We start from the raw sequence: 23,923 nt of genomic DNA on the forward strand, positions 1-23,923 counted from the left end.
ACTTTACTCATTTGTCAGTGACATGAGTGATCCTCTGCTGAACTGAATGATTGTTTTTGAGTGCTGGATGAATATTTTGGCTTTTTCTGTGTGTGCTATTTATACAACATGGTGGCTACAGACACAACACATTTTTGTGTTTAATCTGTATTATTAACATGTTCTCCAGGCCTGATTCGTAATGTTTGCCAATATCCATGGTGGAAATATTCCCACTATGGCCGATATCAAGCTGCCAGTGTGACATTAAATTCAGAGTGCGGAAGAGATGTGCAGTATTGCACCGTTTGTCTAGTATCTCTACCACATAGATGCAATAGATGTAAATAACCCTAAGAGCATAGATAATAGTAAAATGCAGGGAAATAATTAAGAAGTGATGAGTTTGGGGCATTATACCTTTGTTTTTAATGGGATTTATTTAATTTTAAATGTATATTATTTTACTTTTTAATAATGGCTTTAACACCTGGCTTACAAAATTTCTGACATTTAACAATTGGCTCTTAAGAGTTGGTACAGAAATAAAAGGGAAGAAATGATGGAAAGGGAAAAACAGGCTGGGTGCTGTGGCTCTCCCTCAAAATCCCGAAACTTTTGGAAGCCAAGATGGGGGGGATAGCTTGAGACCAGGAATTCAAGACTAGCTTGGACAGCATAGTAAGACCCTGTCTCTATAAAGAAATTTTTTTAAAAAATTAGTTGGGCATGGTGGCAGTAGCTGTAGTTCTAACTACTCCAGAGGCTGAGGCTGGAGGATTGCTTGATCCCGGGAAGTCAAGGCTGTGGTTACCTATGATTGCACCACGCACTCCAGCCTGGGCAATAGAGTAACATCCTGTCTCTAAAAAAAGAAAAAGAAGCAGTTCAGATTTACTTTAGGAACAGATCCTAGACAATTTGACTCAAATGATGGCCCTTTCTCAAAATTCGACGAGAGATCCATTTGAGCTAGAGACATCTGGGTTTAGGGGAGGGCATTCAAAGGTCATCTGAGTTCTGTACTCAGTTTCTCCTTCCAGTGGTCTCCTTTGCACTTTAGCACCCCTGCCTGCATTCCCCTTTCCCACCTCCGCACCTCCCTGCCCTCTGTCCCATAAATGCTGTCGCATTCTTTCATTCTCCCTTCTGCCTTGTAGAGTCTTTTTAAAGCATTCTTCCTCCTCGTGTCTTTCTGATGTCCATCATCCAGCTCAGGAAACCAATGACTCTCCAAATTCCTACTCCCTTAGAGGGCAACAGAAGCTCATACAACTGGTCATGGATGTTTTTCCAACACAGTTTCATTTGAATTAATTGAGTGTTGACTGCTTTATTCCTGATACCCACTGAGATACTCCATGCCAAGGGAACAGATGATGAAGGGCATAGAAGGCAGTTTGGGAGCAGGGAGCTTTTGCAGATATAAGGCGGCTTTCATGGGGCAGGAGTGAGAGGAAGTATGGGGTAAAGAAAATAAAATGTGTGCTTCTGGATGCTTTCTTTAGCCAGTTGTCATTTTTTTTTTTTTTAATGCTCTTTTTTCTTTCACCTTTCCACATTATGTTCTTCACAGCTCCAGTGATAGCGCTACTCCGCTCCTCGTAGGAGCACATGGTAAAAACCAGCTCTCAGTTCTGCCTGAGATGGCAGATCTTTTAGACAACAGCCCATTTGCTACTTGACTGCTTATAGTTTGGGGGCATAAATTGATCTCTTTTTCCTAAAAGGTGTGTTTTGCATTAAGGAGAGTGTGTCCATATGTTTTTGTTATCTCATTAACACCAACATATATGCTGCTGCATTTTCTCTATGTGTATTATCCTTTATTTGATCACAATCACACAATCGTTACACATTTTATATTTTTGTTTTTTGTCTTTGTGTTTATTTTTATTATGTTTATTTTCTTGTGTATATTTTTTTATAACTTTTATTGTGTTTTTAATCTGAAAGGGAACTTTCGTGTGGGTGAATGGAAAGAAAAACACCAATTTCGGTTTGATCCTTAGAATTAATTCTAAGCCTGTGTTTCCCAAAGTCCTTGACTGGCCCTGGGCCGGGAGCCCTGAATACTGGGAGACCTGACAGTGTTTCTCTCCAAGGAAGACACCGCTACTCAGAAGCACCTCAGCTCTGCTGATTCCAGGCTGCGCCCAAGCCAGACCTAGTGGGTCTTGATCAGGGAAGAGATTGCTGCAGCAACCTGGCCTGTCCTTTGTCCCCCAAGACCCCTTCAGTATTTGTGCAAGAGGGGAAGGGCTCTATGTAAACGCTGTCACTCCCTCTATGGCCATTGGGCCCTTCACAGCCACTTATTCCAACTGGAGGGTAAACAGAGCCAATTGTGTGTTCTATTTTGCTTGTCTTTTAAATTGCCAGATCTTAATGACTCGACTTACCTATTTTCAAAAATTTGTCTGTTTCTGTTGTTAGCAGGACTATATGTCTGAATGTGTGTTCATTCAGCAACTATCTCTGTACCTGTTTTGTGCCAGGCATCAATCAGTTACACCAGGCATTTGGGATATAAGGGAGATAGAATGGAAGCTCTGCCATCGTGGGGTTTGCAGTCTCTGCAAGAGACATTACAAACAAGGGAACATCAGATGTTATGAGAAATGATCAGTGCCATGAAGAATGGGAGAGAATGAATTGAGATTGGAGAGAGAGGTCTCTCTTAGGAACACCCAAATAAAACTCATTTGTTCATAACCAGAAGAAGGAAATAAAGCGATGCAATTTATCCTGCCTCTGACAACAAGGGAAAATCTTTGGCCTGTCTTGGATTCAATCTCTAAGTCCCTGACTTTAATCTCTCTGGGCCTCAGTCTTCTACCTTTAAAATGAATTTAATAATGGTCACAAACTCCTGGAGTTGTTGCAAGGAGTCATTAATACTGGCAGTGTGGTGCCTGACAAGTAGAAGTAGTAGGACCTGATATAATTATGTATAGGAATGATGGTCGGTGAGAGTCCAGTGCAAGAAGGCCGTGTTCCAGAGTGTCAGACTCTGGGGTTGTTGCTTTGCTGGGAGATAATAAAATCACAGCCTCTCTGAATATCAGCTTCCCTTTTTGACACATGGGATCCTATTAGTTGTGCCACCTCAGAAGCTTTTGTGGCACAAATGGATTTATTTATTTATTCTTTTTTGAGATGGAGTCTCACTCTGTTGCCTAGGCTGGAGTACAGTGGCACAATCTTGGTTCACTGCAACCTCCACCTCCTGGGTTCAAGCTATTCTCCTGCCTCAGCTTCCCAAGTAGCTGGAATTATAGGCCTGTGCCACCATGCCCGGCTAATTTTTCTATTTTTAGTAGAGTTGGGGTTTCGCCATGTTGGCCAGGCTAGTCTTGAACTCCTGACCTCAAATGATCCTCCAGCCTCAGCCTCCCAAAGTGCTAGGATTACAGGCGTGAGCCACCATGCCCAGCCGGCACAAATCAATTTAAACAATATAAGCACACGGTTTGAAAACTGGCAAATACTAAATGAGGGTAGATGATGTTATTGAGCAGTAACAGGGACCATTAGTGACCTACTTGAATATATGGTTATGAGTGCTATCTAAATGTACATCTGTCATTTGTGCTACACATCTCGTTCTGTTTACTTTGATGTCTGTTTTCTGCTAAGGTAACATCTTATGACTTGAACACGTTACAGTTCACTACCTGGTCTTACTGTGTTGCATCCAGCACTGTTGCGTGAGTGCAGTTAACCTTGAGCTGTAGGTGAGAGATGCACATTTGAACCCAACTCATATTTGAGTCTCTGATTCCCTTACTTCTCCCTAACACCATTTCCTCCTCCAAGAGCTCTGTCCACATCTGGGGTCAGCTTGGTTGTGCCAGCCAACACTTCATGTTATATCAGACGGAAGGAAGCAAAGAGCTGAATGAGCCTATCGTACTGTGGGGTCTCAGATGTATATAATTTTGTTAAGTGAATGAATCTCAATAAAAACCAACATGTTATATGGGCATTTATTGTATGCCGGGCACTCTTCTACATGCTGTGGTGAGTGGTAATTTTGGCCCAAAGGTAAAAAATAATAAATTAGTATGTTATACTACTTTCAATAACAAAGAGGCAACATTCCCAGACTTTATTTTTTTTTTTTAATTTGCAAAAATCAAAATGACTAGAGACACCAGGCTGTGTTCTAGTGTGTGGGCAGCTTGGTGGGTCACCCATCCTGTGCCTGCACCCCATTCCCCATGGGTAGTCTTTTGGTGCCAGAGCTTCTCAGGCAGCATAGAGCCACCTCCAGAATTCTCCCTACCGTACCACTGTTCTGAGTTAGGTTACCGGAATGAACCCTGGAGCCCACCCTTCAGTAATGAGACAATACTTAGATGCCATTTTCACCCCTCACCAGCCTCCCCCTCCCAGTATAGACAGAATTAGTAGGAACCTCTGACGCATCCCCTAATCACCTCCAACAGGTTTTGTTCAAGGACGAGTTACTTCTACAGGATGTGTTCATCTAGGCATCCTCTGCCCTAGCTTCATTTCATTGTGTTGGTGGTGTTTTGCCACTGCAGGAGATTGGACACTTTTTCTATAAGTTGAAATTTAAAATCAGCAAATGTTTCTCTCAAGATCTGAGTTCGTAACACCATGTAAGACCCATTTAGAAGATAGAAAAAGAGGGAGTTTTGTAGTGGCATCCCCGCTCCCAAGGAAAAAGACTTGGTTAACTGCATTGTTTGAGCCAGGCTATTAGAGAAGAGAGGAGGCGGCACTTCCTTTTGTGTCCAATAGATATGGGTTCTTAATGAGCATCTTTTTTTTTTTTCTTTCTCTGTAGGAAATGAGCACAGAAGCTTGTTGAGGCCACTTCTGCTTCTGTTGTTTGTGTTAAGTATCCTGTATGTCAATGACACATTCTTGAAGTTTCACTTCTCCCTACCCCAGACCTCACTTGAATATAATTCATCAAATGACACTGAAATCACATCTGATGTTATCATGCCTTCAACCACACAGGTGCAGCCAGAAAGAGGAAAACAGATGGGAAGTCTTGTTTCATTTTGCAAGTTAAATAACCTTGGGGGGAAACACTTGACCTGGTTTTGTGAGAGCTTGGCTGTTGGGTTCTTCAGTAGTGTTTTATGAGGAGGTAGCACCTGCGTCCTCCATCAGCACCCTTTTAACGGGCAAGCACGTCACGCAAACAACGAATGTCGCCTGCCTTTTATGTCTCAAGTCATGCCTGTGTCATGTAGCCTGTAATGATCAGATGATGAGGCAGGTCAACTGGCATTCTCTGTAGTTTTCCAGTGGGAACTCAAAGTCTCAAACTCACGTATCTAGTAAGTAGTAGAAGCAGAACTAGAAATTAGTTCTCTTCCCTTCCAATCCCATGTTCAGCCCTTGTGCAGACTGCAAACGGACAACACAGAGTTGGCCCCAGGCCCTCCCTGTGTACACTGTACGAGTGTGGTACTCTTTTTCAGTCTATTCACTGGGTATGTGTCCTCGGATCGCACGGCCTTGCCACCGCCTCTGTCTTCACCCAACCAGACCCACATGTTTGTCATCTGCCGGTCTGAGCATCTGAGGTTGTAGCGACCTGTTTACTGTGCTGCCCTGTGATATTGGCTTTTAGAGAGGTCACTGTGCATGTATATGTATGATGAAGTTTTATATCAACCTAAAAACACCTACGCAAGGAGGAAAACAGAATCTTCAATGTGTCTTAAATCTCCAATTAAGCTGTGAACAGTGGTTACAGAATGTCACAGCAGTTGAGCTAGATGCAGTAATAACAACTTATCAGATTAACGTATTAGATTGTAGGCTGCTTAAGCTTCTGGAACCGTAGCGGTGGCTAATTGAAAAGGATCATCTATGTTAGGCACAATCCTCATGTAAGATCCTGCAGTGACTACATGGTGCTGTAGAATTTATTACATATTTCTCCCTCTGAGCCTCATCCTTGAATAAGACCCTAACTCTTGTTCCAGCTCTTTCTCCCAATACTGGCCTATTCAAAACCCTGTGCTCCAGGCAGTCTGGAGGTGCCTGGGCCTTGGGGGTGCCGCTGCCTTCACTCAGGGGCCCTCCCACCCTGCCTATCTCTGCTGCTTGTCTCCAGGATCCTCCCCTCCCCAACAAGGGACTCCCACTGCAGGCAACCATTCTTCTCCCTCCCATACTCTCAACACCTGAGCCCCAGTTTTCCTCTTTGCTAGGCTCTGTAAGGATAAAACAGCACCTCATAGAGTTGTTGTGGAGAACAAATGAGTTAATTTCCAAAGTGCTTCACACAGGGCCTGAAACAAAATAAGTACTTAAATACTGGCTTCGATTATGAATAAAAATGATTTAATCGTGTGCCTATCACCCCCATTCAGACTCTGTCACTCTTCATGGGAAAAGGAGGTCTTCCATCCTATGGAGCACCTAGCAATGTGACTGCTATAGGACAGCCTCTTAAGAAATTCAGCCAGACGATTTTAGTTTGCAAAGTACAATAGGGGGACGATTATCATCATGATGGCTCCTGGAGGCATAGCCATCAGTTCTTCATCCTTACTTCCAACAGAGACTTGTAGATTTCTGTTTGGATTAAGGAATGAGAGGGACATTTGCTGAAAACTTTCTATGCACCAACACTTTCATATAATTTTTTTTCCCTTAGTTGTCACCACAGTTGGCCTCACTTCAACAACAGCAGGCAGTGTTGGCTGGTGTCTCTGATGAGGAAAGTGAAGCCCAGAAGTAAAGAATTCAGTTCAAAGGCACCTTGTACCAATTTCATACTTGAAATCCAGTTTGGCTAAAATAAAATCCTGTGACTTCTTTTCATAACAACTGAGTATAATGGATAAAATTTGGTTAATGATTTTTTTTAGACCAGGCATGGTGGCTCACACCTGTAATCCCAACACTTTGGGAGGCCAAGGTGGGCAGATCACTTGAGGTCAGGAGTTTGAGACCAGCCTGGCCAACATGGCGAAACCCCACCTCTACTAAAAATATGAAAATTAGCCAGGCTAAAATCGCCTGAACCCAGGAGGTGGAGGTTGCAGTGAGCTGAGATCGTGCCACTGCACTCCAGCCTGAGCTACAGAGTGAGACTCCATCTTTAAAAACAAAAAAAAAAAACAAAAAACGATTTTTTAAAAACTATAAAATAAGTTTAGAACAGTGTATTTATTTGTTAGGTATATTTATTTGCAAAGTACCATTGTCTGGATGGCTTCAATGACAGAAATTTATTTTCTGACAGTTCTGGAGGCTGGAATTCCAAGATGAAGGTGTCGGCAGGGTTGTTTCTTCCGAGGCCTCCTTTGCTTGCAGATAGCATCTTCTGCCTGTGTCATTATGTGGTGGTCCCTCTGTGTGTGTCTGTGTCCTGATCTCCTCTTAGTATGGGAGTACCAGTCATAATGGATTAAGGCTCATCCTAAGGATCTCATTTTACCTTAATCATCTCTCTCTCTCTCTTTTTTTTTTTTTTTTTTAAGAGAGTTTCGCTCGTCGCCCAGGCTGGAGTGCAGTGGCGCAATCTCGGCTCACTGCAACCTCTCTGCCTCTTGGGTTCAGGCGATTCTGATTGAACTCAGCCTCCCGAGTAGCTGAGATTGCAGGCATGTACCACCATGCCTGGCTAATTTTTTGTATTTTTAGTAAAGATGGGGTTTTACCATGTTGGCCAGGCTGATCTAGAACTCCTGACCTCAGGTAATCCACCTGCCTCAGCCTCCCAAAGTGCTGGGATTACAAGCATGAGCCATCATGCTCAGCATTTAATCATCTCTTTAAAGACCCTAGTTCCAAATAAAGTTATATTCTGAGGTACCGGGGGCAAGGACTTCAATATATGAATTTGGGGAAGACACAATTCAGCCCATGACAGACACAGCTGGATATTAGATGACATCATGGAATTATTGGTACTTTTTCAGGTATAATAATGGCTTGTGTTTCTGTGGGAAGATATCATGGGGGGATGCATGATGAAATATGTTGGGATGAGGAGTGATAGAGAATTGCACGTTACTTTCAAAGGTTCCATACCAGCAGAAGTGTTTGTGAGGGTGATAAAAAAAACTGCAAAGGCACCATGATGGCAAGTAAGTTATGCAACATAGGCCATTGTGGGGCAAGGGGGCGGGGAGTCTGCTGTACAAAATGCATAAGATCTCCTGAGGGCCAGTAAGCAAGACAAAAAGCATCTGTAAGAAGGCTCATATTTTGTTTCCATTAAGGAATAGAGAGAGATAATAAGGCACTATAGATTTGCCCAAAGAAAGGGAGTTATCTTCAGAGTCCTTCAGGCGAAGGCTCAGAGTTCCATGGCCAGCTGAGCTTCAGTGTGGTCTCTCCCAAAGGAGAACTCGCCATGCCGACCTTGGACGTTCCATTGGCGCCTCGGGATCAAGAGTCCATATTGATCTGCGTGTCTGCCTGCGAAGGGGCGTTGGGGACACCAGAACATGTGCTCTGTCTCTATTTACTGCCTGGCTCTCTGGAGCAAAGGAGAAATCTCCGGCCTGCTGCACCCACGCTGGTTAATTTTCTGACCCTGCAAGGGCTTCAGATGTATGCTGCTGGCAAGCATTTTTTGTTTCTAAGGTTCAGCCATGACACCACCCAGATGAATAAAGCTCTTAGAGGAGGTGCTTATAAATTCCTTTTCAGAAGGCTCAAAGGCTCACAAACAATTCAAGCCCATGAAGATTCATGAAGGACAATATCCTACCAACAGTTAAGAGTAGTTCCATTCCATTTGCATCCCCACATTGTGCGTATGTGTGTATATGTGTGTCTGTATGTGTGTATATGTGTGTGTCTGTGTGTTTTATATTCTTACCCCCACTATAGGTCTAGGTTACCTGAAACTATAACCTGAAGTTAAATATCTTTGTGCTCAACCATTAGTAAACTCAGGAAAGCTTGTGAAACAATAGTAGCAACTACACCATTCTTTATAGTGCATGGGACATGTTGGGTAGAAGGGGCGAGGGAAGGCCACTACCGGCACTCCATGGTGTGGTGCGATCTCTTGTGATAGATCAAGGGAAGAAGAATTTGCTCATGAACCCTATTTCAAGAGATGTGACACAACAAGTTAAGTCAGCAAGTCCATATCAGACATATTTGTTTATACTGTGTCAAATTCTGGACAAAATATTTATTTGAAAGATAAAAAATATTTAGGTCTTAAAAGGCATTTTTGTGGCAGTCAGAGATATCAAGTTTTTTACCATTTTTATTCCTAAGCTGTACTTAAAAGCTGCAAAATCTATTCTTAAAATATACGTATGAGTGACTCAAAAGCATCGCTTTACTCCTTAATTTTGCTAACATTGTAATATTCTCTGTTCTGATTGAACATTTTTCTTCAAAAATAAGGTTCTCAGGGTTTCTTCCACTCAGAAGGGTGGACATTCCCACAGATCCTAAGGCTGAAGAGAAACAAAACTTGAGCTTACAAATAGCAGTGACCTTTAAAAAAAAAAAAAAATCAACACCAACATCATTTTTGAGAATAAAACTTACACATCTGGTTTTCTTCTGGGAAACTGCACTTTTTTTTTTAACCATAATCTTAATCTTAAAAAAGAAAAGTATTTACTAGTCTGCAAGCAGGAAGTTAAGAGAATGACTGCATACCTGAAAAATCCGACATTGACACGTAGATTTTGTTTTTTAGGATCACCAGGATAATAAAACTGGATATAAATGTATCCTGCCTGGTAGAATTGCATATAAATATCCATGTCAACATATGTTTGCCACAATTAGGAAAGGTTTCCATCACCCTCTTGCCTTGAGCACTAGTGGAAGAGTTTATTGCCATCTGTGATCATTAGAAACTGAAATCCAAGATTACATAGATGATAATAAACAATGGCTGCCTTGTCTTCCAAACGTGCTGCTGAGTAATATGCAGGGAGTTTTATGGGATGCAGACTTCATTCTGTTTTAAGAACTGATATGGGCCTATATTAATATTTATTTTAATGATATCCTGTAACCACATGATAATGGGATTTTAAAATAGAACCCACTCTTGTGCCGAATAAATATTGTGAATTCAACTATTCTTATATCTGACATATGGGCAACAGATTGAACTCCCAGTGAATGTTTTAAAGGTTTGGTAATACTGACATGATTGTCAGAGGGAAGGCTGTTGCTGCAGTAAAACTGGCAATGAAGCAATGATTTAAGCATGTGAGCTCCCACTTCCAGAGCTTTGAAATGTTATATGTTTCTGGTTGTTTTCTGCCCTGAGTGGAATTTTCTGTTTTACTGTAAATTGCTGCTGCTGTTTAATATGTGTATATTTTTCTTGGTATAAATTTCAAAGAGGATGTTGACCCAGTAGAAAACCCCTTCACTATAAGAAGAGCAGAAAGTGGCAGCTTTCCACACATAGGACTGCAGTCCTGGTTTCTCTTTAGATTCCTTTGAGATCAATTTTCAAAGAGTCCTCAGCAAATGGACATTTGTTTTGGGATAGTATGTAGGTAGGAAACACACACACACACACACACACACACACAACATCCTTGCCCTGCTGCGCTGAACCCTCTGTATCTGGATTAAGTATTAACTTGACTTGACTTGAGTGAAAGGACTCAGGGTTGAATTCATTTAGTTCAATGGAATTGGTTAATATTCTGCCCCTACTATCAATGATGTTATAATCTAGCAGAGAGGATAAACAATTGCACAGATTACAATATTCATGGTACTATCCTGTAGAATAAGAACCTGTATTGTAGTAATAGCCCCAGGTAATTCACTGGTTAGAGAAGCAGTACACCAGGTAAGAATGTAGTGCTGTCATCTACATGCAAAGATAACGAAGCTTTGCAGAGGACTTGAATGCAATGGAAATAGAGAAGTTCATCCACGAGCAAGTGAGTGTGTGCATATGTGGGATTTGGGGAAGGGGACCTGATGAGAGAGAAGAAACTGAGGATTCTAGCCTGGAAGACTAGACCTCCTTTGGCCACAGTGGAATAACCAGCCATGGAGCCTGTTTGGATGTTAAGGGTAGGATTCACCAGCACCAGTTTAGAACTAGAGATGACTTCAGTACACACAGGTGGTGTGTACTTCGGCCAGTCTGAAATAAAGGACTGGACACAGGGACACATTGCTGCTTGAAGTGATGCTTCTCAAAGCCATTTGACAGTATCTGTCAAGGCCTTGAATATTAGTACTCTGACTCATTTTTAGGATATACCCTAAAGAAATAAACCTTTCTGTACACCAGATTCTACATTGCGGCAACATTTAAACCTAAACCTAAAGCCTCAACACTAGAGGGTTGGATAAGTTATGGAATATTCATACAAGGAACTATTATATGCAATTAAGATTTCCCAATAGCAATGGTAAAATTAAAATCTTTAAGACATGTGACAAAGGAATCATCCTTTTTTTTTTTTTTTTTTTTTTTTTTTTTTGAGACAGAATCTTGCTCTGTCACCCAGGCTGGAGTGCAGTGACGCGATCTCGGCTTACTGCAAAATCCTCCTCCCAGGTTCAAGCGATTCTCCTGCCTCAGCCTCCCAAGTAGCTGGGATTACAGGCACGCGGCACCACACCCAGCTAATTTTTGTGTTTTTTAGTAGAGAGGAGGTTTCACCATCTTGGCCAGGATGGTCTTGATCTCCTGACCTCGTGATCTGCCCGCCTCGGCCTGCCTAAGTGCTGGGATTACAGCCGTGAGGCACTGCACCTGGCTGAATCATCCATTTTTTAAAAGTCAATACTTCATAGATTTTTTTTTTTTTTTTTTTTTTTTTGAGACGGAGTCTCGCTCTGCCGCCCAGGCTGGAGTGCAGTGGCCGGATCTCAGCTCACTGCAAGCTCCGCCTCCCGGGTTCACGCCATTCTCCTGTCTCAGCCTCCCGAGTAGCTGGGACTACAGGCGCCCGCCTCGTCGCCCGGCTAGTTTTTTGTATTTTCTATTAGAGACGGGGTTTCACCGTATTAGCCAGGATGGTCTCGATCTACTGACTTCGTGATCCGCCCGTCTCGGCCTCCCAAAGTGCTGGGATTACAGGCTTGAGCCACCGTGCCCGGCCATTTTTCAAGGTTTCTACAATTAGACAAAGAATATTTTATTTATAAAGTAAAAGTTAAAGATATTTATCTTTCCTAGCAAGCGTGATGGAGGCCATAGGCTATTTAACAGGGGGTTACTGATGATGCCATTCTTTATATTTGAACAGTACTGCCCACAGTGCTGTCTTTAAAGCAGTTTGTACCTTGTTCAGCAGGGAGGCCAGTACATGGAAAGAATGGTACCTGGGGAATAGGTCCTGGTTAAAACATTGACTTTACTCCGGTTGTCATGGGCAGCCCCTGGTAGAATTTGAACCCAGGAGTGCTATGATATTGTATATGAGTGAATTACTCTAGCTTCTGTGTGGAGAATCAGTGCTAGGAGGCATGCATATAGGCAAAGAGATCAGTGGCCAGGAGGTAACAGTCCAGCTGAGAGCTGGTGGGATCTAGGATCAGGGTGAGAACCGAAGAAGTGGTGAACCATGGTTGAGTGTCTGCTGAGAGTACAGCCCACAGGGTTTGTGGATGGCTCAGTTGTGGGGCATTGGAAAGAAATAGGTAAGGGAGGAAGCCAAGGATATTATCCTGAATATCTGAGTACGGTTGACACCATTTTCTGAGATTGTGAATGCAGGGAAAGGCAGGTTAGCAAAGGGGAGAAACTGAGAATTAGGCTTTGGCTATGCTGAGTCTGGAAGATGCAGCTCAACTTTAAGTGGTGATGCCAGGTAGGTATGTGGATGTGTGAACCTGGTGCTCAGGAGAGGGGGCTGGTGTGGCAATACACACCTGAGAACCATCAGCAAGTCAACATGAGGTATGCATTCTGATACCTCGTCTAGCCCAGATATTTACAATCACTGGGCTAGATGAGGTATCAGAATGCAGACAGAGAAGAGGTCAGGTGGCTGATCTCAGGGCACCCCAGCACTTGGAAGACTCGGCCCAGGAAATGGGGAAGGAGCTGCCAGCAAGGGAGGAAAGCCAGGAGCCCATGGCCTTCTAGTAGCTTAGTGGAGAATGTGCATCCTAGCAGCCGAAAAGTAAAGTAAGATGAGGAGAGTCAGAGTCAATCATTGGATTCTGCAGTGAGAAGGTCATTGGTGGCTGTTTCGATGGAGTGGAGGGGGTTAAAGCCTGATGCTCCTTCTTAGAAGAGAATACTAAAGCTGAAGCTCTCAAAGATTTGGGCAAATACTGTGGAAGCGTAAGAGAGCCAAGAAAATCTCCTATGCCCAGGAATCCACAAGCTCACTTGTGGAGCAGAGGTTTCTGCATCTTCTGTGGCTCTGTCGTCTCAAGGCTTCTAGGTCCTCCAGCCTGTTTGAAGTAAATGTACACAGCAGCTCCAACTTTGCAAGTCCTGTCTCTGGCTGATCACCTCAGTCTCTCTCTCTCTCTCTCTGTCTCTCTTTCTCTCTCTCTCTCTCTCTGTGTGTGTGTGTGTGTGTGTGTGTCTTTGAATTAAAACCACAAAACCAATTCTACCTTTTTTCCATCTAGCACCCTCCTTCCCAGGTCTGCATTTTAGGCAGCTTTTCAGGTGATGGACAGATAGGACTGTGAGGAGTGATGCAATGGTTACTGTTGTCCTTTTGGGGACACCCCATCCCGTACACACAGGGAATATTAGGACCTTGAAAGCCCAGCATGACAGCCACACCTTACACCTAGTGGAGACGGACAGAGTCCTGTGACTTGGACACTGATCATAACAGACGCATTTTTAGGTCAATATGCTGGAAGTAACTGAACAACACTGTGCAGTTCAGTTACCTGTAGGAAAACTTGCAGTAAGACTTGCAGGAAAATACAGGTTCTAACCTTGCATTTCAGAATTCCTCTTTACCTGCTACAGTGGATTCGGGGGTTCCCTTTCCTTGTGCTGGGGCAACCGCTCCCCACCTACGGATGTTTCAGAGCATGGTTGGGCTCCCAAGGAGGAGAACAGAGGGTAAGACAGACCTGGGGGAGGAGAAGAGGATGTGGGCTAGTGAAGGGCTATGAGCGAGTAAGGGGAAGCCCCAGGGAAGTGGGCATAGGGCTTTCTAGCGGCCTACTTCCTGCTAGTGCTGTCCTGCCCCAGGGGCTGGCTGGCTGCTTCCTCGGCCAGTGCCACCATCCTGTCCACCAGAGCTTCTTGGCTCTCTGGCCTTCTGAGAGTCAGAACAGTCTCACAACTTCAGGACTCTCTGGTTCCTACAACAAGCAGGCGGCGTTTGACATTTTCTGAAGAATTTTTCCTACAAGTAGCAAAAGGTCAACAGTTTAAAATTTGCTCCTAAAAATGTGCATGTTGTAATGTTCAGTGAAAAAAGAAAAAGGTCAGAGTACACGAAATTGTTTAATCTCCATTCTCTATTATAAACACACAAGCAAAGCTGGAAAAAATCACCAGAGTATGGGCCATGATTGTCTCTGGCTTACAAGTGATGGTTTTTCCTTGCTTTTCTTTATTCTCTGGACTGTTTTTTTTTTTTTTTTTTTTTTTTTTAACAGTGAGGAGTTATTATTTTTATAACTTAAAAAGTAAATTTAAAGAGTTCTTCCAAAGTTTGTCTCTTTGTCTGCTTTTATCATCAGCCTTGGCCAACTGGACACACAGAGGGCTGCTCTCAGGGCCTCGTGTGCCTATGGAGGACAGTCAGACTGGGTGGCCTGGGCCTTGGTCCTGGGCAAGGTGGGCAGGTTGGAGAGGCCCCCAGCTGAGTGTTGCCTGCATTGGCCATACCCCTCTACCTGGTCTCTCCCTCTTCCTCCATGTCCTGTTCTCAACAGGATGGCAGGAACACGTGCAGGCTGGTAACAGATGTCCTAGGGCCATTATTCAGGAGCAAAAAACAAAGGAGAGAATAATTTCACAAACATTTATTCTTACATGGGCAGTCTTGGTGAAAGGATACTGATCGTTAAAAGACAAGGAGTGGGTAACTGAGGAGAACTTTACCTTCAAGTGATGTTTTAAAGAACACTTTGTAAGACCTTCTGCCATGAAATGATACATGTCACTAACCACTGGTTTAATTTGCCAAAAAGTTTCTGGGGAAATAAGCTTGAGGATAAAAGACTAAAATTTGCGTACATTTCTAGTATGATTTCATTTGAATTTCCCCTTTCTAACTTAGCTGATATTTTGCTAATGACTTCTGTATTTTCGCTTTTAAACTGTTCTATGAAAATACCTTATGCAGTGCTTTCTTTAAAACCCCATTTGTTGATTTTTACTAAGCTGAAAGCACACTTTATGTCTGGGAGCAACCAAATAACAAATTTGCTCTCCTTTGAAGACTCATCATTTCAGTTAAACATTTTAAAATAATGACAATGGGTCTCAAGTTTCAAAGTTGAGACCCAATTTCTGCACTTGAGGAAATCACTGGTCTAATCAGAGGGCAACAGTGTCATCTGGAAGTGCCGGCTCAGGGATGCCATCCAGACGGAGGTCATGAATGCTGGAAGTGGGTCTCGCAGGGTGAGAGGAGTCACCAGGTAAACATGGGTTGGAAGGAGCTGGCAGGCAGAGCAGGGAGCCGGGCCCAGTCAGTCCAGGGCAGTAGGGAAGGGGGAGTCTGGGCAGAAATGGTTCCAGGCAGCTCAGTATTGCTGGCCCGTGCATCCTGAGACTTGCTCGAGTTGCGGGTGAAGCTGGTGACGATCAGGTAGCATGCAGAGCTTTAGCTGGGACAGGGTTAGCCGAGAGCCTGTCATGGAGCTGCTCTCTGGGCACTGGGAAACATAAGTCTGGAGGCTTTGGCTGCAGCTGCAGATAAAGATGCAGGGGCCTCTGACGATGGAGGCCTCAGTCATCTCAGAGGTGTTTCAGGGGTTAGAAGCCTGACTGAGGTCAGAGATGAGGAAGGAGAGGGTCAGAAACAGTGATCCTAAACCAATTTGGTTGAGGCAGAAGATACTAATGGCTGAGGGGAGGAGAGAGGGAGCGTAGACTCTAAAGGGGAAGCTTGTTAGGGATGATCAATTGTATCATCCTACGTGGAAGCTGAGAGCCAGTGCAGAGGATGAGTTTGGATGTGTGGGAGGCAGCAGTGTATGGCCGAGATGGGGAGTGCTGGTGACCAGGTTGCCCCTCTGCAGTTCTGACCGTACCTCTTCTGTACCTGAGGGAGGAGGGGAAGAAGAGTGAAGTTGAGGCTGGGCACAGTGGCTCAGGCCTGTAATCCCAGCACTTTGGGAGGCCAAGGTGGGTGGATCATCTGAGATCAGGAGTTGGAGACCAACCTGACCAACATGGAGAAACCCCATCTCTACTAAAAAAAAAAAAAAAAAAAAGGAAAATCGCTTGAACCCAGGAGGCGGAGGTTGCAGTGAGCTGAGATTGAGCCATTGCACTCCAGCCTGGCCATCAAGAGTGAAACTCTGTCTCCTCCCAAAAAAAAGAAAAAAAGAAAAAAAAAAAAAAAACTGTGATCAAGCAGCCACATGGGAGGTAGAAAACAATGTGAGAATGGTTTTATAGTGTAGTAAAATGTGTGGCCTAGGGTAGGCTAGGAGGGCTTGATGGAGTTGGTGAAATTTTAAAACAATAGTTGGGGAGAAAAAGGATGGGAAGCTCAGGAGGCAAATCATATGCCCTCAGTATGTTATCCAGTGCCACACTGACTTCCACACAAAAAACACGCTCAAGACTAAGTTGAAAAGTACATAGAGGTCAGAAACTCAACTTTGGGATAAAGCATTTTTTGTAAAGAGTTAAGTGAATAAAAATCAACATCTAAAATACTTCAACTGAAAGAAAAAATGGATTCCCCATCATTAGAGCCAGTGGTTGAACTTCAGACATATGGAAAAATTTAACTTTCAATTCCAGGCTCTAAGCCTAATTCTGAAAGAAAACCCATTAAAGTAATGAAGTAATAAAACAAATGAACAATAAAGCTTGATTTTGTAGAGAATAGAAATGCTTGGAGATACATAATCATTTTCGTGCTTGTGGATTCATACAGACACCAGTATCTTTGCCTGAAAGTTACAAGGCTGTGGTTTGTAGCTGACCTCAGAGTAGGAATGGGTAGGAATTTACAGGATGTTATTCTTCTAAGAAGAGTTGGGAGCATTTTGGGGGGATGTAGAAACTTAAAACAATCCAGGTGTTAAAGTAGTTAAGGGACTCTTCTGGAAAAATAATTAGTTCTTAAATCTGTTTAATTTGAATATTCAATAGAGCTATCACCAGGAACCAAAGGAAGTGAAAATGAGGGGCAGATATGGTTCCTACCCCTAAGGGGCTTATCACAGAATGCTTTGACTTTCACACAAATGCTTTACATCATTTCATTACCTTTACTCTGGCACATTCCAATTAGCTTCCTGGAGAGCAAGTAAATTGCAGCTTTCACAGACTTTTTTTCTTTTTAAATTTTGTTTTTGGAGTTGTGGAGACTGTGTGCTGCAAATTTTGCTCTTAATAAAGGACATTGAAATGTTTTTAATGCCCTGAAATAACTGAATGGGAATCTTAATAGTCTTGTAATTAAAATGAAAAATAGAGAAGTCATGGGTGGACATTTTAGGAGTGTAGTTCTGTTGTTTCTTGTTTGGGAATTTGTGGATACACTAAGTGTAAATTGTAGTTAAAAATGGGAAAGCAACCTTCTACTTTGAGCTAATTTTGTTCTTTTTAATGGTTCTACTTTCAGCTGTCTTCACTTACAGGACAATATCTCAGCTTACCTGGAGCCAGGTTTATAAAAAATTATTTTCATGAGTTCAGTTATGTTAGTTATTATCACATGCATTTCCAATGAGCTGTGTATGTGGCATTTTTTGGTTTTCTTAGTTGCTAGACTCTGGGTTTTTAAGATAATTGATTTAACTTTTCAAGGAGCATAAATAAACTGTTAAATGTTCATGTTAGTTATGAGCTACATCCTGATTTCAGGTATGGTTTTAAAACACTGTGTATCTTTAAAAAAAGGAAACTTGATAGATGTGCAATGATCTGGCAGGGACTCGTTAAGCAGTTTAATATATTAAGCCCCCTGGTTTCATGCACTGTATGACACTCATAATGGGTGTTGATTATATGCTTGGTAACTAGCGGCTTACAGAAAGCAGGGCTATGGGCTTTTTCTATTTTGAATTGAAAATAAACATCATATCTTTTGGGTGTTAACAGAGGCATTTTTGAGTTGAAGGGTATGAAACAATTATTATCTTTATGGTGAGTTATTATTTACAGATAAGTTAATGGCTTCCTGTGCAAATAATTGTGCAGTCAGCATACCTAAGACTTGAGTTCTCTTTAAAGAAAAAAAAAAAAAATGTATCTATAGATACCTCTTCAGGGTCATTACACAAACTTCAAAGTATTAATGCTTATTAATAGTGCTTATTAATAATGCTTATGAAAAGACCCTTATTTTGAATTTTTTCTATAAGTAACAGTTTTGCCATAAAATGGCCAGATCATTGTACGTAACTCATGACTTTTATTTAAAAAGCTAGGGTAATACATGACACTCACACGCAGCCACACCTTTAGAGAGGGAGAGAGAAACAGCACTGTGTCTTTTAAGCCATTTTGATGTGGATGAACTCTGGTTTCTCCAGCAATAGCTGTAGTGGCAATGTGGAATCTAAATGGCTTATTACTGTAATTTAATGTGGCTCAGTTGGTTTCCCCCCCTCCTTTTTTTTTTTCTTTTTTTGGTTCACTAGGGTCTTCTTCTTGTCCTTTTCTGTGATCATTCATCCTTCACAATAGTACAGACATGGCCCCTGGACAGGAGAGCAGATCTTCCTGTCCTTGGTTTGTTTATACCCTTGCTTTCATATCAGAGTTTAGATAAAAATATCTTATTTAATCATTTTTAGTTGGCTTCACATGTTTGGAGTTCTAGGTTGTCCTAATTTTGAAATATTCTCTTTGTTAGAAGTTAGATGCCTCGTGAATAAGAGATGACCCATTGTGCTCTAAATGGATGTATTGTTTTCAAAATCTAAAGTTTGGAAAGGGTGAAATCAAATATTAAAACCTCATTCCTCAAGTGTAGTCACTGCTAACAGTTGCTGTATTTGTCTTGTCACCAACTTATATCTTTTCTAGAGCTTCTATTGAACCTTGGTCTGAAAAATGATATTAGCATCCTTTATTCATTTCTTCTACCCTATTACTAAGATGACAAACTAGTCCTGGTTTACACAGGACTTTCCCAGTTTTAGCTCTGAAAGTCCCATATGCGGGAACCCCCTTGGTCCCAAGAGGGTCTATCACCCTACCCATGACCTCCCAATTAGCTAAACTCTGACTATTACAGTTTCACAGTTAATACACTTATTTCTTATTTCTGTAGCCTAACTATGAATATGTTTTTTGTTTTGTCTCTGAGTGGCTTCTGAAAACCTAAAGCCATTATGCAAATATTATTCACTGTGGAGACAAGTAATAGAATTAGATCCATAGAGAAAGAATTCCCATCATGGGTCATGAAATGTTGCCACTTGAAGGAGATTTACGCAGTAGCTTCACTTCTTTTTGTTTTGAGACGGAGTCTGGCTCTGCTGCCTAGGCTAGAGTGCAGTGGCTGGATCTCGGCTCACTGCAAGCTCTACCTCCCGGGTTTATGCCATTCTCCTGCCTCAGCCTCCTGAGTAGCTGGGACTACAGGTGCCTGCCACCACCCCCGGCTAATTTTTTGTTATTTTTAGTAGAGACGGGGTTTCACCGTGTTAGCCAGGATGGTCTCGATCTCCTTACCTCGTGATCCGCCTGTCTTGGCCTCCCAAAGTGCTGGGATTACAGGCTTGAGCCACCGCGCCCGGCCAGCTTCACTTCTTTATAGACATTTCTCTGCTTTGGGGTTATATTTAGCTTTTCCGGAGTTTTTTTTGTTTTTGTTGTTTTCGTATTTCATGTAGTCCTCTTCCTTAGATTCCTTTTTTCATTTGGTAGGCTATTCCCTTTGAATAACTTTTGATGTATAATATGCATAGACCGTAAGCACTGTTATTGCATGTTTGAAAATGTCTGATTTTGTTTCCACACTTGATTATTTCAGTCTAGATTCAAAATTATTGTTTCTGAACTTTGAAGGCATTGCACCTCTGATACCTACAATCTAGTGTAGCCAATAAGTCTGATGTTAGACTTACAACATAGTTGATTGTGTGTGTGCATGGGTGTGTGTCTTTTTACCTCTTTGAACCATATAGGACTTTTTGCTTTATCCTTAGTTCTGAAATTTCATCATTATCTTTTTGTCATCAGTCCTTTTATTTTTGAGCTTTATTATCTGAAGTCTTCTCTAGCTTGGGATATTTTCTCCTCACTAATATTAATATATCTTCACCTAGAAATCGAGTAGGTAGATTTTAGACCTCTTGGAACCGATTCTTCCTTTATTATTTTCCTTCTCTTTGTTTTTGTTGTATGTTCTGGAGATTTTCTTGGCTTAAATTTTCCAGCCTACTGAATGAGGGCTTAGCCATATAAATGCCATTATTTAATCCATTAGATTTATGTTTTGGCACTTATTTGTTTAAAATCTGAGAGCTTTCTCATTCTCGTTATTCTTTCCATGAAAGAAGTGTGAATGTCTATGGATATTGCCCTGGCCCTTAAGAAGGTATTGTTCTTCAAAGATGATCTTCTTGGATTGCTTGTAATTTTTATTTTCCAGCATCAGAAGCACATACTGAATTTATTAAATTTTAGGTAGAATGTATTTCTGTTTTCCACCAAGGCCTCAGCTCCGGCTAAGTTAGGTGTCTTATGGCTCCTTGAAACAATTTAGTCTTTCCTACCTCCTGCACTCTCACGTCATTTTTTAATGTGTTTCCTTGCATCTCCTAAGTCTTCTATAAAAGCTAGTCCGATTGCCCTCCTTCCACCTCAAGTACACAGAAGGTTCTGGAATGCCACCCCTCCCCTGCACCACTCAGCCAGAAGCTGATTTTCTCCTAACATTCATTGACCCTTGCTTGAACCTTTCTTCTCATTGCCCCTCCCTCTCTTGTCAGGGTCACTCCTGCTAGTGTAGAATTTCTGAAGTGAAGGTAAATAAAGGTGTCAAGAGGACAAGAAAATTCCCAACCATGAGAGGGAGAGGATGGAGAATTCTGGGGGCAGGTAGAAGCCCCTTTGCCAGGTACCGCTTGTGTAACAATTGCTGTTCAGTGGTGGGGAGCTTACATTTCTACCTCTTACCTAGAAACTTAATTAGACTGAAACTTAATTTCTCAAATTATTTTATGTTCCAAAATTCAGTTCTAAGTCAAAAGTAGTGAATAGATGACCAAAATAGAAGCTATTAGAATTCTCTTTTTGTAGCAGGGAATGGAATTATATAACCTGGATGCATTCCTGAAATTTCTTTGTGGTTTGGCTTCAGTAAATTACTACTTTACCTACAGCTTTAAAAGTATATTTAGACTTAAGTTTAAAGAGTGAGAACCACATGTGTAAACATCATTGAATACCATTCTTTTAATGAATGGGGAATGTTATTTATATTCTGTCTTCACTTCCTCTGGAAAGCCCATTTCTTTTGGGAAGGCTTTAACTTACATTGTACTCACCTTAGAAAGTGAAAAGAATTCACTTTAGTATATTTTAACCCAGCCACAAAATTTTCACTGTTGCTGCTGGGACTTGCTTGGCCCCAACCTCTGAGTACAGTGTTTTAAAATTGAACTGTCTTAAAATAGCAAGACAATATATATGCCACTAGAATAGAGGATGGGTATGTTTAAGGGATTCAAATAACCCTTATTAATGCTTTTAATTTTTTACAATGCTATGTATTTCTCTAGTTTTCTTTTTTAATTTTTAAGAAATTGACAATGAACATACTCATGGAATACATAATAATGTTCATCATCTCTAACATTTTATCATTTTTTGTGTTGGGAATATTCAATATCCTTCTAGCTATTTGGAACTACATATTATTGTTAATTACAGTCATCTATGGTGATATAGAACACTGGAATTTATTCATCCTGTGTAGCTGTAATTTTATGTCCTTTAACAAATCTCTCCCTATCCTTTTTTTTTTGTTTTTTTTTGAAAAACAGTTTTGCAGTTAGTATTTCAGTGACAATGAGGCAGACAGGTGGGTGGGAACCGATGACCGAGAGCTTCCTGGGCTGGCCTAAAGAGTCTGGCCTCATTTGCGTAGCAATGGGGACCATTGGAAGGATTGAAGCAAAGAACTCCATATGATCATGCTTATTGTGTAGCTGGCAGGGTGCAAGTAGACTGGGAGGCAGACCAGAGGGGAGGTCTTGTGTAATGCATGTCGGAAAGCAGTGGAGCCACGGACCAGGCAGGAATTATGGTTCCTGTCCAATTCTGAACTTTTGTCCGGTATCAGTGGTGCTGCCATTAGACTAATTTGCTGGTTATTTTATAAAGAGTCCTTTTGGGGCTGGAAGGGACCTTGAAGGTTTTTATGCAACTGTCATTTTGTAAATGGTAAAAGCCTAAGGAAGTGAAATGATGCCTCCAAGTCAGACAGCTCATTAATAGCAGATCTTGGCCTTGGGCCCAAATCTTTTGATTCCAAAACCACCGCTTTCCCTGTAGGGTTACCCATCTGGCCCTACCTGCTGTCTGCAAAGCACATGCCCAGGCCAGCATCCCGCCAGTAGGACCTATCACCTGATTGTTGATGGTGCAGAATGTGATATTGACAGACTTTCTGTTTTTTTCTAGTCAGCTCATGACTGACTCTCCTAAATGACTTAATTATAATTTTCCCAACTCTTCCCAAATGCGCAGCCTTGCCCAACTTTTTCAGAAGATGATCTTGGCTTCTACTTCTCTGAGCAAATAGAAATCACTTGAGAACACACAGGGCCATGGCCTGCCACCACATCTACCAAGAACCATCATTTTCCTGCCTTTGTCATAACAGCAAGTGTGTCCCCATCTTAATTAACACTGGGTCCTGGGCTCTGGGTCCTCGTTCTTCCTGTCTTTTCAGGGATGCTTTGACTTACTCTTCCTTTTTCAGTATTTTCAACCCTTTCCTCTCTAAAAGATCTATCTTGTCACTATTTATATATCATCCGGACTCTCCGACGCAAAACCCTGCTTGGAATACCTACCCCACAATAGCTCTTTCTGCTTCCCTCCCCTCAGGCCTTGTGTAAGATACAAGGTGTTTCACTCATCACCCTGAACTGTTTCCACTTTAGCCCTTACAATTTCCCCAAACTGCTCTCACTGACCTCATGCCACTAAATCCAGTGAGCACGTTCTACTTGGTTATTCATTTAACAATTACTTGCGAGCATCTGCCATGTGTGGGCATCCGGCATGCTGTGGTACACAGAGAAATGGGGTCTCCTGTGGTCTAATGTTGGGGACAGATGTTAAAGAAATACCTATAGTTGCTGAATATTTAGATCAGAAAGTGCAAATCTAACTAATTTTATGGCAGGAGTACTATATGTCAGGTTTTTAGTGGGCACTAAATGTCAGTTTCATAGTGAAAAACTTGTGGCTAGAGAATGCTCTAGCTTATCTGTGCACTTTGAGTGTCCTGCTCTTTAATCTGGGTTTAACTGTACACACAGCCAAATGCCCCCACTATTAGAGGCTCTTTTACCTTTTATGTAGTCAAGATATCTTGGCTGAACATGTGCATAAACAGAATCTGAAGAAATATTACTCTGTTCATGGAGTTAGAAACTAGAAACCATATACACCTATATTATAAATAAAATTATTCTAAAATAAACAAGTTTAATATAGTCTAAACTGGCAAGATAGATTGAAGAAAACCCTAATGGCTTCTGTGAAGGAAAGCAAAAATATTATGCAGAAGAGATGATCTGTGAGTTCAGACTCTATGAAAGATTTTTGAAATGGTAATCATATTCAGTTTTGAACCATTTTAAGATCAACAAAATAACCGTGTAAGCACATGTTAGA

General features: G+C 41.8%; 1 protein-coding gene across 4 annotated transcripts in view; it reads left to right on the forward strand.

Moving 5' to 3' along the window:
* PLEKHG1 (pleckstrin homology and RhoGEF domain containing G1) overlaps positions 1 to 23,923 on the forward strand; it is a 243,528-nt gene that overhangs the window by 19,194 nt on the left and 200,411 nt on the right. Inside the window, exon 1 of one of the 4 annotated variants that reach the window (XM_023206157.1) lies at positions 14,722 to 15,516. The exons of the other annotated variants lie outside the window; for them this stretch is intronic. The gene's annotated coding sequence lies outside the window, so the exon portion shown is untranslated. Of the gene's footprint in view, positions 1 to 14,721; positions 15,517 to 23,923 lie in introns of those variants that run through there. 4 annotated transcript variants of the gene reach the window in all.

Source organism: Piliocolobus tephrosceles, chromosome 5 (genome assembly GCF_002776525.5).
Source record: "Piliocolobus tephrosceles isolate RC106 chromosome 5, ASM277652v3, whole genome shotgun sequence".
Taxonomy (NCBI): Eukaryota; Metazoa; Chordata; class Mammalia; order Primates; family Cercopithecidae; genus Piliocolobus; species Piliocolobus tephrosceles.